Here is a 17225-nt window from a genome sequence, read left to right as displayed (position 1 = left end):
TCAATTTTTTTAATTTTACAACCCATATGGCAAAAATTTATTCTTTACCAAAAAATATTTTAAATATATGATAAATACAAGTTAATTTAAAAAAAGTATATTTTTGAAGTTAAAAATATATTTAATTTTAACCTTTTTAAAACTGTTATGTTTACAGGTTCGTAACAAAGTTTTTTCCAGTGCTACATGAATATATTTCCTTGTATTGAAATATGTGGAGGGCTAAATATATTTTTTAAAGCTTTCAAATGTATTTATTTTTAAAATATATTTCAAAATGGCCAAAAAATATATTGGTGAAAAAATATCTCTGTAATCATATTCCAAAATATATTTTAGCAAATATATTTTTTGGCCATTTTTTGAAATATATTTAAAAATATATTTTTTGCCATATGGGACATACTTTAGCTGTTAATATTAAGGATCTGTTAAAGCAAAAGTACAGTGAATGTTTATAAGCATGCAAATGAACAAAGATGCCCTCATTTGCCCTTCATTATCAACTCATCCTCTCCAGCTGTGAGGTTTCTCCAGCAGGTTCCTCTGCCTGTATATGCAAGGCTATGTGCCCGACACATGTGTGTTATTGCATTATTAAAAAGGATGACTTGTTTTTTTTCTGAGAGCTCTGCAGCAGTTCTGTCACAGGCACATCTGTCTATTTAAATCTAACCCCAGGCATCAGGGCCACGGTCTCCAGGGATCCAGCAGAAATTACATCACCACAAAGTAAAGATGATAGCATCTTGATCTCCCTTTAGAGCAGCCACTTCTGCTTTAAACTTCAATTATGTGCCTGGCGAAAGAGATGTGTTTTGGTCAACACATAAAATAGGGGAGTCATGGGATAGTTGTCACAAGAGTTATAGCATTGCTGTAACTTTAACTAATTACAATAAGCCATAAGGATGAAGTCTCTTCAGGTCATGGCCAGCCAAAATTCCCAGTAACGCCTGTCAGAAGTGAAATCCTTTGCTGGGTGTGTTTGTTTCACGTACAGGGTGACTGACAACCTGAGATATGTTTTTGACACCACACTGTCCACCTAATTTATACGCAGACCGCACGGCTTATAGTTTGGTCTGGTGTGAATAGATTGCGACAGGCAACAAAGAGCAGTGCTGAACAAAGAAAGCAGCAGCCAATATTATTACATTATACACAGCTGTCTGGTCACTGCATTTGTTTGATACATGATATATAGCCAGGCATGAGAAAGAAAAGTCCCTGTTTTTGGTCCCGGTTGGAGGACTCGTCTGTTTTGTAAAACCTATTTTATTATTTAAAAAGTGTCTTTTTTTAAGAGTCTATCTTTGATTCCTTTCCAATCCCATGTGCTGATAAACCCTAAGAAACCGGTCACATGCGAGGATAATGAAATTGGGATGGGATTGCTAGCTATTGTATTGAAGTTGTTACCACAAACATCAAACATCATGAATAACTGTAGTCAGAAGTACAATGAATGCAACACTGAGGCATCTGGTTGGATCCCTGTGACTACACACATACACACACATACACACATACACACATACACACACACAGCATCTTGTGCATTTCACATACCAGTAAATGAAATGACCAACATACATTAATGTGCATGCAAAGTAAAGACGCTAAAACCAAATGCACATATAAACACCATCAACTCTCTAATACCTGAGGGACTTCATACATGAATGATTTATTTACACGTTTCAAAAATTGATAAAGTAGCAGTGAGCAAATGTGAAATTCAACAGCAGCAGGTACTGTTCATTCTGATATAAATGCAAAATGAGCCACAACAAGGTTTCATCTCACTGTGAATGAAATACTAAGTATGACTGCTGATCGCAGCCCAAACATGCATTGCATTTTTAACAGTCACGATTTATTAGATGCTTTATTGTATATTTTAGTGTTTATACCTATCCAATAGTTGTTATGAATGTTATGCAGCATGGTATTTGATTTCCAGTAGTGGTAATTTGGCTCATACTATTTAATGTAAATAAATCGGCCAGTGCTTCTTTTGTGCTAAGCAGGAAAATCCTATTTCTAGTTGTAAATTTGTATATCTTATCTTACATGCCATGTGAAATATTCATTTTATATGTGAACAGTTTTTGAGTCCACTGCTGTGTTCACCAATCCCTTTCATTGTATACCAAAGAGTAACTTTCTGTTTTTGTGCTCCAGTCTGAAATACTTACTTAAATGAAGACAGAGTTTTCATTTTTGGATGAGCTATTCTTTAAATGTTTAACCAAACTGTCCAAATAAAGAAACTTGACTTATAAATAATGTAATTGTTGTCAGTGAATGGGACCTTAATGGCTTCAGAGCCTGCACAGTTTTCTTGTTTCTCTAAAAATACAATTTTGGATTTTTGCATTTTGGAGTTTGCATTATCTCTCAAAAGAATACTGGCACAGTTTCTTTATATGATTCAAAAAGATTTTATTCTATATTTTTTATTATGTCATTATTGTTAGTAATCTGTCTAATAAATTAGACAATTTTTGTCTCTTTGTTTCCATAAAGAACCTTAAATATCCGAATAACCTTTCTGTTTCACAAAAGGTTCTTTGTAATGAAAAATGTTCATTAAAAAAAATTGTTCTTTAGTTAACTTTTGACTGAAAGGTTCTTTGAGAAACCCAAAAATGGTTCTTCTACGGCATCGTTGTGAAGAACCTTTTAAGCACATTTATTTTGTAACACACATTCCCAATCCTCTTTCTTAAAATCTTTGATCACACTTTATTTTATGGCAGGACTGTTACAGTGTAATTATACATTTAAGTACTAAGTAATAATCATAAACAAGGATTAGGGTTTGGTTTAGGGTTAGTTGCATGTAACTATGCATAATTAACCCTTGCTATAATAATTACATGTAGCATGTGTAACAAAGACACCGTAAAATAAAGTGTTACCAAATCTATTCTCTGTCACAGGCTTGTCTCCAATTGTGCATCCAACTAAACAACAACTCAGCATTTTGGCTAAACAAACTTGGGAAAATGAATGAAATATTATTTTTTGCTCCAGGTGGGCATACAGGGTGGGACGTCACGTGAACACAATGACAAATGTTAAGGTGAAGACGATTCATTGATCCTACCCTCCTCTGGAAAACATACATGCATTCATCCAGATGGATCTTATTTGATTTGAAATGATTTTTGTATGTCAGATGTTTTGAGAAATATTTGACCCATGCCAGTGTAATTTTCTTTAGATATGGACCTTCCATCTGTCTCTTTCATATCATTTAAAACATTACGCATATTAATTTGTAATGTTAATATCTTAATCTCATTTTCTGTTTGGGGTCTCAGAGATTTCAGTTATGTAGGTATAAAAAATAATTGTAGCCATAAAAGGTTAATATTCTTAATGTTTTTAATATGTCTATCTAACATAATCGAAACACAATTATTTTTAAAGGCCAAATTCTGTGTTACCACATAATAGGCATGCCATTGTTGCAAAAATACTGCAAAATATAATAAAATACAATATACCAAAGACAAAATAAAAAATGATGGTCAAAGTGAAAAGTGCAATACATGTAACAACTTGATTGGAGTGAGAGAGCGCGCGTGCGAAGAGAGAGAGAGAGAGAGAGAGAGAGAGAGAGAGAGAGAGAGAGATGGGGAACCGAGCTTTTAAGAGATTTGATAGAGATTAGAAGCGCCACAGAAATATTGTGTTCAATATGAATCACAGAGCGCGCGCGCGCAAAGACAGAGGATTGAATGTAACAATGTCGCAACAATGTAATAAGATGAAGAAGAGTTTCGCGCATCTTTTTCACAGGTGATCTAAACAGGTAATAGTTGAACTAAACAAAAGACAAAAACCTGCAAGAGGTGTAAATGACTCGTCGTGACAGCGAGGGTTTGATGAGAAATTGTGGATATCGCCGCGGACTTCGCGTCTTTTGGAGAAAGTTCAAGCTCACAATGAATAGGTAAGACATAACACAATATTGATGTATGTGATGTCTTTTTTGTGTTTCACGTGTTTTGCACATCTGCCGTTTACTTACACTGAGGCTTTATCGACAAAAGTTCACGCGGTAAAACTACATACCTGCGTACTGCACTAAAAGTACCATTGTATTGCAATATGTTTGGACACGTAGGCTACCATGGTATTCCTTTAAGTGTTATGCAAATTGAATGATACATTAAACTGACAATAGTTTATATCAAAGTACAACAGAATCTACCATACCACCACTATACTATTTTTGGAAGAGATGATAAAGTAGGCAAAATATACAGATTGCTCAACACAAAACCATTTAATGTGTTTTTGGATATGGTACCATAGTGCATCATTTTGTTTTATGGTAACATCATAACTCTTTCATCAATGCATCTTCAGGCTTCAATATATTTTATGACTCTGTATCAAGCAACATTTAGAGGTGTAGAAACATCTTGTAGACTTATTTCATAATGTAGACATAGACCTTTCTGTTCAGAAACACAAACCTGTTAAGCACCACTTGTAAGGGTTTGACATCCATTGGACCCTTGTGAGTTTGCCTTAAAGCTCCTACAGTTTGATCTGCTTTCCATGTCCTTCAGGATGGATTCCTACTGTCTTAAACCACGCTATGAGGTCTGCTGTGTCTCTTTGAATTATTGCGATGGCTGTGTCCCCCTGACGGCCGTGTCATGCTTCCATACACAGCCATCGTTTAACAGACATAACTCCGTGTGAACAATGTCATATGTCATCAGGAATGTTTGGAAATGTGTTGTAGCTGCTGTCTTTGTCTGCTTAGATGATGTCAAGGATCCAAATCTTTGTGGATTTTCTTTAATGATGTTTGTGCCCTGCTGGATAGATCAGCAAGGATTCATGGGAAATCAGTTCTTCTTCAGTGTAAAAAACCTGTTAGCTGTCTTTACATCCAAAATTTACAGCCAATCTTGCTGTTTACATTTAGGTTTGGTGTGGAGAAAAGCAAAATATTATGTGCATATTTTTTTCTGGATATTTTTTCTTTATGCTGCAAACCTTTTTCAAGTTTAACAGCTGTAATCACTTTGTATGAATAGTTTTTTTCCTTTTTTTACTCATCTTTATGCTCCATAGAAAACATGTCAGCAATTTTAAACAACATGGTGTTCAGCAACAAAAGCATCTTCAGTTTATGTGAAGATCGTCCTTTTACTCAAACCAAGTGCAGTGCATGGAGCTAGGCTTGCATGAGATATTTTACAATAAGGTTGTATTTGTTAACATTAGTCAATGCATTAACTACCATGAACTAACAATGATCAGTATAGTTTTTCAGCATTAAGTAATCTTTAATGTCAATACTCGGGCTTTAAAATGATTAATTGCGATTAATTGCATACAAAATAAAAGTTTTTGCATAATAAACGTGTGTTTGCAATTATTTTGTTTATAAAAACACACACACACATGCATGTTTTTATAAAACATTTACATGTATGTTTATTTAGATTTTGATATATATTGTATTATAAAATAAAATATGTTGTATATTTTGTATCATGAATAAAATGTATAATGTACAGATCTAAATGTAATTTTTCTTACATTTATCCATGTATGTGTGTATTTATATATAAATAATATTTACACACAAATATAATATGCAAACACAAACTTTTATGTTGTATGCGATTAATCGCGATTAATCTTTTGACAGCGCTAGTCAATACATTTACTAATGTTAACAAATACAGCCTTATTTTAAAGTGATATTTTGCTGTAGATCCCTACTTGTTTGGGGGATTTGCTCTCACATTATACCTTAAATGCAACCTTATATCCAGGTAATGACAAGATGGATGAGGTTTCAAAACCTGTTGCAACAGTTATGGACAGTCTATAGCAAAAAGCAAAGTTAGCAAAGTTTACAGCTGAACTGCTGATCTCATTATAACAGAGCGGTCCATCTTAATCCAGGTACGGTTTCTGTATCTGACATCCTTTCAGTTGGGTCACTTTGTCCCGTGTACTCCATCATTTCAGAACGAGTAGCCTACTCTTGAACTTCTTTGCAGATGGCTCACAATGGATATCGCCTGCAAGATTCAGGTCTAAAAGTCCAGTGATTGGTTGCCTTATCCATTACACCCCAACTTTCATTTCCGAAGAGCGATCACATTATATTGAATAAGTGTGCCATCCAGAGAATGACCTCACCATTTGTCACCAGCTCAGACACCCGAGTGAGCAATAATAGTTTTAGCTGATGAAAAAAATTAGGGCTCTGTTCACAGACTCGAAAATGAAATGGGGATTTTTGGTTCAACGTGTAAAATATAATAGGAGAGGGATTAAAGAAATTGCTTAAAAGAAATCATTTTTTACAGTGGCCAATCCTAATAATTAGGTTTCTAGTTTAATTCGAGCTCTTGGTTACATAATACAGTCATATACTTAACTTAATTGCATACTTTTAGGGGAAAGAGGAGAAAGTCGTTATGAGAGATGAAATAGAAATCATCTGCAGTCCGGCGTAATCGCCTGTGTTAACGCTAGTTATATGAACAACAGTCTCTGATGTGCAAATGACTCTGAAAGTGTTTTTCTAATGCTTTATAACTCATGCTGCTTTATCATTAATTTGGGTATGTTTTTGTCAGTGACTTTTATGCTTTTCTTTAAATGGTTTAAAGTCCTCCTGGGGTGAAAATCAAGTTTTTATTGTTGTTTATATCTGTGTGGTGTTTTTAATATGCTTTAAGACAAACCACGTGTAAATTCATAATTTAACACTGCTATATTTAAAAAAAAACACATGCAAAGTCTGCTAAACACCACCTCTTTTGAAAATGAGATAATGATGTTGACCGCATGCTCTCTGCACGTTCATCAAATACCTTCGCTTCGAATCTGCTTAATTCTGGCCTCGCCATCCAGAAATACGGCAGAATTCGCTAAACCCCACGTTAACTTTTTTCCTTCTTAAAGGGGCGGTGAATTTATCGATTTTATTGTTTTATACTGTTGTCTGATGTCTACTTATGATGTTCGCGTGGTTTTTACAATCAAAAACATCAAAAGCAATAAGTAATAGGCTATTTTGTAACATGGATTAGTGGCTGTCTGGAGAAATGGTTCATTTGAAGGGGCGGGCCGCATTGAAGACCTGGACGTAAACACCCACTGCTATGATTGGACGGCTTCATTCACCTTCATTACATGTGGGCAAATGTTTTAAAAACATTAATGTGTAAAAATAGCAGCCGAACACATATATGTTTGAGCCACAAAAGATTCTGGGTGCTAAAGATGATACACATAAATGACAATACGTATATTTAAGTAGAAACAAAACTCGACGTGACTAAATTACCGTATACAACACAGTAAGCGCGCATCAGAATCTAAACTGCGGCTGATAAATCCTTATCAATAACTTTGTATATTTCTTTTGTGCTTGTGAGGTTGCTCTTAGATACACGTAATGTTACATACCACAGTTATATGATAAAAAAGCTTTGTTGAGTGTTGGACCTTTCAAACGCAACTCACCTAAATTACCGTATACAACACAGTAAGCGGGCATCAGAATCTAAACTGCGGCGGATAAATCCTTCTTCATCAATAACACTGTATATTTCTACCGTATATTTGTACATTAAAACAGTCAAACATACGTGTTTAGACACGGATGTTACAACAGACATATCAAGCGATCTGTTCTAACAAAGCAATAGTGAAACGCAGTAACTTAAATAAACTTACTGTGTACTGCTGTGTCATTTCTGTCAGATCCAATATTAGTGTGTTTTAAATCCAACCCTATATCACGAAAATGCGTGACTATTTCACGCATGGACCAGCGTGACAATGTCACGCTTTGCCGCGTTTGAGCGTGAGCATGTCACGCTTTTCTGTTTGTGTCACTGTCACGTATTGGTTACTCAACTTTTTTGTCCTATTTTCAAACCATTGTCGCTTCGGTTTAGGGTTAGATTTGGTGCTTGTGTTATATGTCACTTTAAGTATTTGTCACTTTAAGTATTGGTTTATAAAAAAAAAAGATACAATACTTATTCTTTTATATTTTCTAAACTTTAACCAATTGTCACCTGACGTTGGGGTTAGAGTTTGTTTAGGTAAGGGTGTCATTTTATGTAAATCTAACCCTAAACCGAAGCGACAATGGTAAGAAATTAGGACAAAAAAGTTGAGTAACCAATACGTGACAGTGACACAAACAGAAAGCGTGACATGCTCACGCTCAAACGCGGCAAAGCGTGACATTGTCACGCTGGTCCATGCGTGAAATAGTCACGCAATTTCGTGATACTGGGTTGCTTTAATCACAGTCTCTCTGCAAATCCAGCATCGACTTCTTTACAAATGAATCCGTGTTCAAAAAGTTAACAAACACTCCCCACACGAGCTGGAACTTCTTCAAAAGCAAACTTTATCCACGCATTACTAATGTTGAGACTCCGTTATCCAGCGTCTGTGTTCTTCCCATAGACCGTTCTTCCACAACCGAAAATGCGTTTCCATGGTTTCTTCAGTTCACCGCGTCAAAATAAAAGTCTCTCAGAAAAAATGTATTTAAAAGTCATTTTGGTTAAATTTGGCAATCTTTGAATACATGTTTACTTATTGTTGACACACGTGTGTCACGCGAAGCTGTGGGCGGGGCTACAACAGTGGTCCTTGTATTTGGATATGGGGCGGTGCTTCAATTCTACTTTGACGTCATACTTCTCCGAATTCCACACTGGCTTGTTTTACTGGCTTGGTGCCAAAAACTGTTATATTTCAGTAGCACGGACGTTTCCAGTTCTGAAACTTGCAGGATGTTCATTTAAGTATGATGACCTCTTATATAACAAATTATCAAGTAAAAATTGAGTATTTGATTCACCGCTCCTTTAAAGGGATAGTTCTACCAAAAATATAAATTCGGTCATCCTTTTGTCATCCTCATGTTGTTCTAAACCTGAATAAATATCTTTTTTTTGTCTTTTTTTTCTGATGAACACAAAAGAAAATGATGGTAAGCAGACAGCTGATTTTAACCATTGACTTCCATAGTAGGAAAACACATATTATGTAAGTATTTTGATAAATGATGAAGAAGATATTTTGATAAATGATGGTAAGCACACAGTTAATGGTACCCATTGCATTCCATCATAGTTGTTTTTCCTACTATGGTAGTCAATGGTTATAATCATCTGTGTGCGTACCTTTATGCATCAAAATATCTCCTTTTGTGTCAATCAGAAAAAAAATTCATTCAGGTTTAGAACAACATGGGGATGAGAAAATGATGACAGAAATTTCATTTTCAAGTTCGTCACAACATGTATGTAGCCCGTCATATGTGTGGTTCCTTTTTTCAAAATATGTGTTCTGCACATCAAGTGATCCTATGTGCATCACGTGTCTTATCAAAATAAGTGCCTGCTGCTGTCCCCAAAGTGTCATGGGCTTGCCAGAGCTTTTGTACTAGACTCGGGTCTGAGTGTATCTGGCAAGACCATGACAGTACTATGTTCTGTGTGGGAGCATGTGGAGGCATATAGTTGTGTGGCTTCCACATGTTCCCAGTGTTTTGTGGCTGTCATGGTCTTGCCTGACCTTGGTTATTATCCAGGTCGGTTGTTTGTGGGCAAGATTATGGCAGCATTGTGTTTACGTGGGAACACGTGTGTTTTCACATCATGTATGTGTGACACGTGTTCCCAGTGTCTTGTCACTTTTACCCCACTCCCTTATGTACTTGTGTCTTACGTGATTAATTATGTTCACCTGTTCCCCATTGATGTGTTGTCTATATAATGCCCTCGTGTTCTCTGTGTGGTGTGCGTGCGTTGTTGTAACTTCTCAGTGTTATGTACTCAGTTACCTGTTCCAGTGTTTCTCGTGTTCTGCTTTGTGTTTCATCACAGCGTTTTTGTTATTCCTTGTTTTACCCCCTCGTGGGTGTTTCTGTTATTTTGGTGTAAATAAATTCATAGTTATATTTTTGTACATCTTTGCGTTTGGGTTCGTCTTTTACTTTCCATTATTCGGTGTTAACACACCGTGACATAACGCACGCACCAAAACGGAACCCAGCGAGGATGTTTGCTGGTAGCCGCCTGGCCATTCGGGGAAGAGGTTCCCGTCCCGCATACGAGTCGGGTTACGAGTTTTATGACCCACTCGTATGCGGACCCGAAACCAACGCCAGGCGGACACATACTGGATCTGCTGGACTCCGCCAGACCCAGTCCAGCGTGAGGGGTATCATGACCGGGGCCATCAGGATGGGGAGGTCGACTCCCGTCTCCCCGACGCTAGAGACAACCCCAGTGACCAGTGGCCTCTTAGAGCTCCCGGTGTCCGGACGAAGGAGGAGGAGGACAAGGAGAGCCTCGCAGCCGGAGACACGTCACCCGCCGGTGCAGCCGGAGTCACGTCACCCGCCGGTGCAGCCGGAGACACGTCACCCGCCGGTGCAGCCGGAGACACGTCACCCGCCGGTGCAGCCGGAGACACGTCACCCGCCGGTGCAGCCGGAGACACGTCACCCGCCGGTGCAGCCGGAGACACGTCACCCGCCGGTGCAGCCGGAGACACGTCACCCGCCGGTGCAGCCGGAGACACGTCACCCGCCGGTGCAGCCGGAGACACGTCACCCGCCGGTGCAGCCGGAGACACGTCACCCGCAGGTGCAACCGCCTGCACAACCGCGGACACGTCAGCCGCCTGCGCAGCCGCAGGCGCAACCCGGACTACGTCATGCCTCATCAAGGCAACAGAGCTTTGGGACTCATTTTATGCACCCTGGACATTTTGTTCCCCCTGTTTTTGCCCCACCACCCCTTCATCATGTATTATTTTTGTTGAATCATCCCAACCCGTTTGTCGTTTATGTTTGTTTGCCATTGTTATTTATTGTTATTTTGTCATGGTTGTCTTCTGTTGTGCAGTCTCTCGTTCCTCGTGTTTAATGTCTTTGTTTGTTTGTGTTTATGACGTCTGGTATCCGTCATTGAAGACGGGGGTACTGTCATGGGCTTGCCAGAGCTTTTGTACTAGACTCGGGTCTGAGTGTATCTGGCAAGACCATGACAGTACTATGTTCTGTGTGGGAGCATGTGGAGGCATATAGTTGTGTGGCTTCCACATGTTCCCAGTGTTTTGTGGCTGTCATGGTCTTGCCTGACCTTGGTTATTATCCAGGTCGGTTGTTAGTGGGCAAGATTATGGCAGCATTGTGTTTACGTGGGAACACGTGTGTTTTCACATCATGTATGTGTGCAAGGCCGCCTTAATGCACGGGCTTACCTGGGCTGAAGCCCAGGGGCCTCCCAAGTTCAGGGGCCTCCCATGTTCACGTTCATGATGAGCTGAAAATGTCATATTGTTTTGTAACTTGTTAGGTTTTCTGTCAATCACTTTAAATGCACGTTCCATGGCTGCTGATTGGTCCGTAGTAACTTACCGTGAAATAAAATATCAGACGTAACGGATTTTCCGCGTAGCCTAATGCAATTAAGTGCGCGTTGTCAACTTGGCATTCCTGCATGTTAGACTGAGTGTGACAGAGAAACGGGAAATAATCCATCAACAAATGAAAGAGTAATTTCGGAAATTTCATAATAAGCACTAGTGAGGTGCAGGTCTCTCTCTCTCTTTCGCGCGCGCGCTCGCTCTCTCTGTGCTCGTGGAGCTGAGTTTCTGGCATGCAGAAGTCTCTCTAAACGTGCGCAAGAAACTGTGCGGCCAAATAAAGAAAGGAGTTCCCGCACATAATGCTGTTAGTTGTTATAAAGTTTAAGTTTACTCGCGTTTATATCAGTGACGCGTGCGCAGCTGGAGCGCTGTAGTTTGACGCGGCATTAGCTCACAGTACACACATCTGTTGGTTTAGAAAGACGAGAAAGAGACGCAACGGTAAAGGTGCAAGTCTAAGAAAGAAAAGAGCGACAAGACCATCTCAAATGATCATCCCCTGATCGCACCATTCATATTTATAATCTCCTTATCTAAAGATCTTATATACAGGTATGTTCCCTGTCTGTTTTGTGCATATTCATACGTGTTCGTTTTACATGCGTATGCATAAACACTAAATACAATGCATACTATTTCTTCAATAGCCTACAAAATAAATAACAAACAAGATTCTGTCTATAAAGACTTATCTTTTGTTATCATTAATGCATTTAACAAGATTCTGTCTATAAAGACTTCTCTTTTGTTAACATTAATGCATTTTCACTTTAAAACTAACTTTACTTCTTATATTGTTAAAACTGTGGTTAGCATTTAGTTAGTGAGTGGGAGTTTTCTGCAATTTTGTATATTCCAAAAACTATATAAACATAGAGCTTATAAACATTCTCTCACACATTTTGGTTTTATTTTCACCACAAGTTGCTGTGTGTGGTTGTTAAATAAAGTGTCTTGTGTTTATGCTCAAGTGGGCTCAGAGATATGTTAATAATGATATTATGGTGTTTTCTGGGTCAAAGAGGGAAAACTCACTGTTGTATGTATTGAATGAAACTAATGCATTTTGTGATGTAGATTACCTAGATATTACACTTTTTTTATTAAATGAGACTATAAATTGAGGGTATGGGGGGCCTCTAAAACCTCTCAGCCCCAGGGCCTCACATTAGGTTAAGGCGGCCCTGTATGTGTGACACGTGTTCCCAGTGTCTTGTCACTTTTACCCCACTCCCTTATGTACTTGTGTCTTACGTGATTAATTATGTTCACCTGTTCCCCATTGATGTGTTGTCTATATAATGCCCTCATGTTCTCTGTGTGGTGTGCGTGCGTTGTTGTAACTTCTCAGTGTTATGTACTCAGTTACCTGTTCCAGTGTTTCTCGTGTTCTGCTTTGTGTTTCATCACAGCGTTTTTGTTATTCCTTGTTTTACCCCCTCGTGGGTGTTTCTGTTATTTTGGTGTAAATAAATTCATAGTTATATTTTTGTACATCTTTGCGTTTGGGTTCGTCTTTTACTTTCCATTATTCACCCCAGTGACCCAGCGCGAGTGTTCCCTCGAAAGTGAACTGTAACAATGTATCTTAAAAGGTAACACAATGTAACCTTGCTCTCACTTGAAATATGTCCCCACATTTAGTTCTTGAATTTGAGAGTATTTGACCTGGTCCTTGAATTTGAAGTTAACTAAGGTGTGGGAACCCTGAAATCAAAATGAAATGACAAAAGTAGGGCTGCACGATTAATTGAATGCGATTGTTACGCACATCTCATAAGTATATCTGGTTCCTTGATTAGTAGTAGGCTAAATTGCCATCAGCTGCGTAGTTCACTGTTAAGCGGGGAAATATCGCATAATTGCAGGCGATTCATCCGCGATTATGAATGCGATATTTCCCCGCTTGTCAGTGAACTACGACTCTGTGTGGTAAATGCCGCTCCATCTAAAAACAGCTAATGGCGATTTATTACTAATCAAGGAACCTTTACTGACAAGATGTGCATGACAATCGTGACATTTTTGTGAAAATAAGTCTTAAACGAGTGGATCAGTAGTTCGCAGTAGTAGCATCTATGTACACATATATAATTATGGTCTGAGGTGAGTGGAGGCATGGACTAATATGCATATTTATATTTATGATCTGAGCTCCTGTGATTGAGTAGAGCTGGGGAGTGGGGACTAATTTGATTAATCATAGATTAGTGTATACTAAATAAAGCAAGGGTGTAGAGTTACATTCAAGCCATTTAAAGGCATAGAAATGATTATCACAGGAATTAAACTTTTACATGTGCTATTATAATGCATTTTAAGGGATAAAATGATCGACTACAATTAGGAGGTGGCCTGGTAATTAGGGTGTATTTAAGAGGCACGATGTTTGCTTTGACCATCACATTGTTGCACATACAGCCTTTGTCTGACACGCAGCCCTTTGCCTGCTGTGATCACTGAGAAGAGAGAATGCCACCACGCATTATTAAAACAGCCCATTATGTTTAACAGCTTCAAATGATGTTTTATCACCGTGCAAATGATATTTACCAGAGAGAGTGCTGGGGAGAGCTTGTCTCCTTCAATTACCGTTCAGCATTCTGTCTCTGCCAACACAAAATCAAATTACACGTCATGAAGAGATGAATCCTCTTCCAAAACAATTATTTTGCAATATTAAATATGTCTTTTAATTTCGGAAGAGGCAGTGGCACTTTATTGAACTCGCATTCACACATATCCGGCTCACGCACGTCATAAAGGGAAGTATTGTTTATAACTGCATGAGGGACTTATTTCTCTGCATTCAGTATTTAATCAGATTTGTTTTTCCCGAATCAATTCAAAGGAAAGGGGAATTCAAAACCATTTGGCAGGCAGAATGTGACCGGTTTGGGATGTGATCGGGTTATTCAAAGCAAATTCAATAAGCAGTTCCCACTTTAAATCTAATCAAGGCCTCACGTAGAGTAAGAAATGCTTGGTTCGATATCTGAAGTTGCAGGTGTACACCTGTCTCTGAGTAGATTAGGAGTTGTGAGCGAACACGAAGGGAACTGCAGCGAAAAGCTGTAAAGATGTTACGGTCACATCAGGTGCTGCTAAATTTTGGCCCAAATCTAATACGTGGTACTAAGAGTTTTTGAAAGCTGTCAAATGCAACCTCAATGATTTTTTTCTACTTTCTCATACATAAATCATGGCTGTGTGTGTTCGCATTTGAATTATAATTTTTGCTAACTCTTGCGTATGGGTGATTGCATTTTGGATATTTCTGCTTTTTCAAATAATTATATATTTTAGTATTTCAATATTTTGGTTCTTATTGTCATGCACTGTAAAAAAATATTTATTGCCTTATAATCTTTAGTTGAATTAACTTAAAGATTTACAAGTCATTTTATCTTACTATTATTTATCAAGACTAGTAGGGATGCACACCGATTAATCGTGATTAATCTATAGCAGAATAAAAGTTTTTATTTACATCATATACACTCACCTAAAGGATTATTAGGAACACCATACTAATACTGTGTTTGAACCCTCTTTCGCCTTCAGAACTGCCTGAATTCTATGTGGCATTGATTCAACAAGGTGCTGAAAGCATTATTTAGAAATGTTGGCCCATATTGATAGGATAGCATCTTGCAGTTGATGGAGATTTGTGGGATGCACATCCAGGGCACAAAGCTCCCGTTCCACCACATACCAAAGATGCTCTATTGGGTTGAGATCTGGTGACTGTGGGGGCCATTTTAGTACAGTGAACTCATTGTCATGTTCAAGAAACCAATTTGAAATTATTCAAGCTTTGTGACATGGTGCATTATCCTGCTGGAAGTAGCCATCAGAGGATGGGTAAATGGTGGTCATAAAGGGATGGACATGGTCAGAAACAATGCTCAGGTAGGCCGTGGCATTTAAATGATTCCCAATTGGCACTAAGGGGCCTAAACTGTGCCAAGAAAACATCCCCCACACCATGACACCACCACCACCAGCCTGCACAGTGGTAACAAGGCATGATGGATCCATGTTCTCATTCTGTTTACGCCAAATTCTGACTCAACCATCTGAATTTCTCAACAGAAATTGAGACTCATCAGACCAAGCAACATTTTTCCAGTCTTCAATTGTCCAATTTTGGTGAGCTTGTGCAAATTGTAGTCTCTTTTTCCTATTTGTAGTAGAGATGAGTGGTACCCGGTGGGGTCTTCTGCTGTTGTAGCCCATCCGCCTTAAGGTTGTGCGTGTTGTGGCTTCACAAATGCTTTGCTGCATACCTCGGTTGTAACGAGTGGTTATTTCAGTCAAAGTTGCTCTTCTATCAGCTTGAATCAGTCGGCTCATTCTCCTCTGACCTCTAGCATCAACAAGGCATTTTCGCCCACAGGACTGCTGCATACTGGATGTTTTTCCCTTTTCAAACCATTCTTAGTAAACCCTAGAAATGGTTGTGCGTGAAAATCCCAGTAACTGAGCAGATTGTGAAATACTCCACCAAAAACCATGCCACGCTCAAAATTGCTTAAATCACCTTTCTTTCCCATTCTGACATTCAGTTTGGAGTTCAGGAGATTGTCTTGACCAGAACCACACCCCTAAATGCATTGAAGCAACTGCCATGTGATTGGTTGATTAGATAATTGCATTAATGAGAAACTTAACAGGTGTTCCTAATAATCCTTTAGGTGAGTGTATGTGTGTGAACTGTGTATAATAACTTACATGCATGCATGTATATATTTAAGAAATGTTTATGTGTGTATATACATTTGTATATTTATGTATAATTTATATTTTATTTAAATATAAATACTTGATATATAAATATATATTCTTTCGTCAATTTTTTATGCACGTGTGCATATTTATATATACATAATTATTATACACATTTCACACACACATATATATATAATAAATTAGAGAGAGAGAGAGAGAGAGAGAGAGAGAGAGAGAGAGAGAGAGAGAGAGAGAGAGAGAGAGAGAGAGAGAGAGAGAGAGAGAGAGAGAGAGAGAGAGACTTTGGACACAAAATGTACTTGCATTTATATATTCACCCATATGCTATTTTGTGCATACTCTGTGAAGAGGTATAATAAAGATGTTATTCTTACACATAACGTTGAAACATTTCTTTGTCCAAATCAACCTGTAGTTTTATTATTAATATAATAAATACATGTATTTGAAATATACAGTGACACCTAAAAATTAGCCCTAGCAAGACACTGACTGCAATTTTATTCCCTAGCTGTTTAAAATGTCATTATATATCTACCGCAGAATGTTATCAAACACAATTCATACTTTGTGCTGTGGTAGAAACCATCAGAATCATCATGAATGATTGTATTGTCCTACAGTACTACATCATTTTATGTAGCCTCAGTATCACTTTCCTTCCATTTGAGTTTGAGCTACTGGACATACACTGTATTTTTATATTTTTTGTCTCTCTGAACGAGTCCAGTCTTTCTTTTGACCTTTGAACCCTTTCTTGTTCCACAGATGCTCTTACAGTCACTGTACATCAGAGCCGATGATGTTTGTGGAGCTTCACCACACGCCAACCCAATGCACTCCTCTGATCCACTGTACACAGTGCAGCGTGATTTTATTAAAGTATAGTCTAAGAAATGACTCATATTGTTTCGTCAAACATCTTAGAGTCACGGTCGTGAGCGTTTAGGGTGCCCACACTGTACACTCGGCTACAAAAGGTTTTTTACAACAGTGCAAAAAAGGAA

General features: G+C 38.1%; 1 protein-coding gene across 1 annotated transcript in view; it reads left to right on the top strand.

Moving 5' to 3' along the window:
- The first annotated feature begins 3686 nt into the window (after positions 1–3686).
- grm6a (glutamate receptor, metabotropic 6a) overlaps positions 3687–17225 on the top strand; it is a 70549-nt gene continuing 57010 nt past the window's right edge. The window contains exon 1 of the mRNA XM_065248140.2: positions 3687–3967. The gene's annotated coding sequence lies outside the window, so the exon portion shown is untranslated. The remainder of the gene's footprint in view (positions 3968–17225) is intronic.

The sequence above is a fragment of the Paramisgurnus dabryanus genome, chromosome 11 (assembly GCF_030506205.2).
Source record: "Paramisgurnus dabryanus chromosome 11, PD_genome_1.1, whole genome shotgun sequence".
NCBI lineage: Eukaryota > Metazoa > Chordata > Actinopteri > Cypriniformes > Cobitidae > Paramisgurnus > Paramisgurnus dabryanus.
The sequence above is the reverse complement of the archived record's forward strand: the minus strand, read 5'-3'. Positions and strand labels throughout refer to the sequence as shown.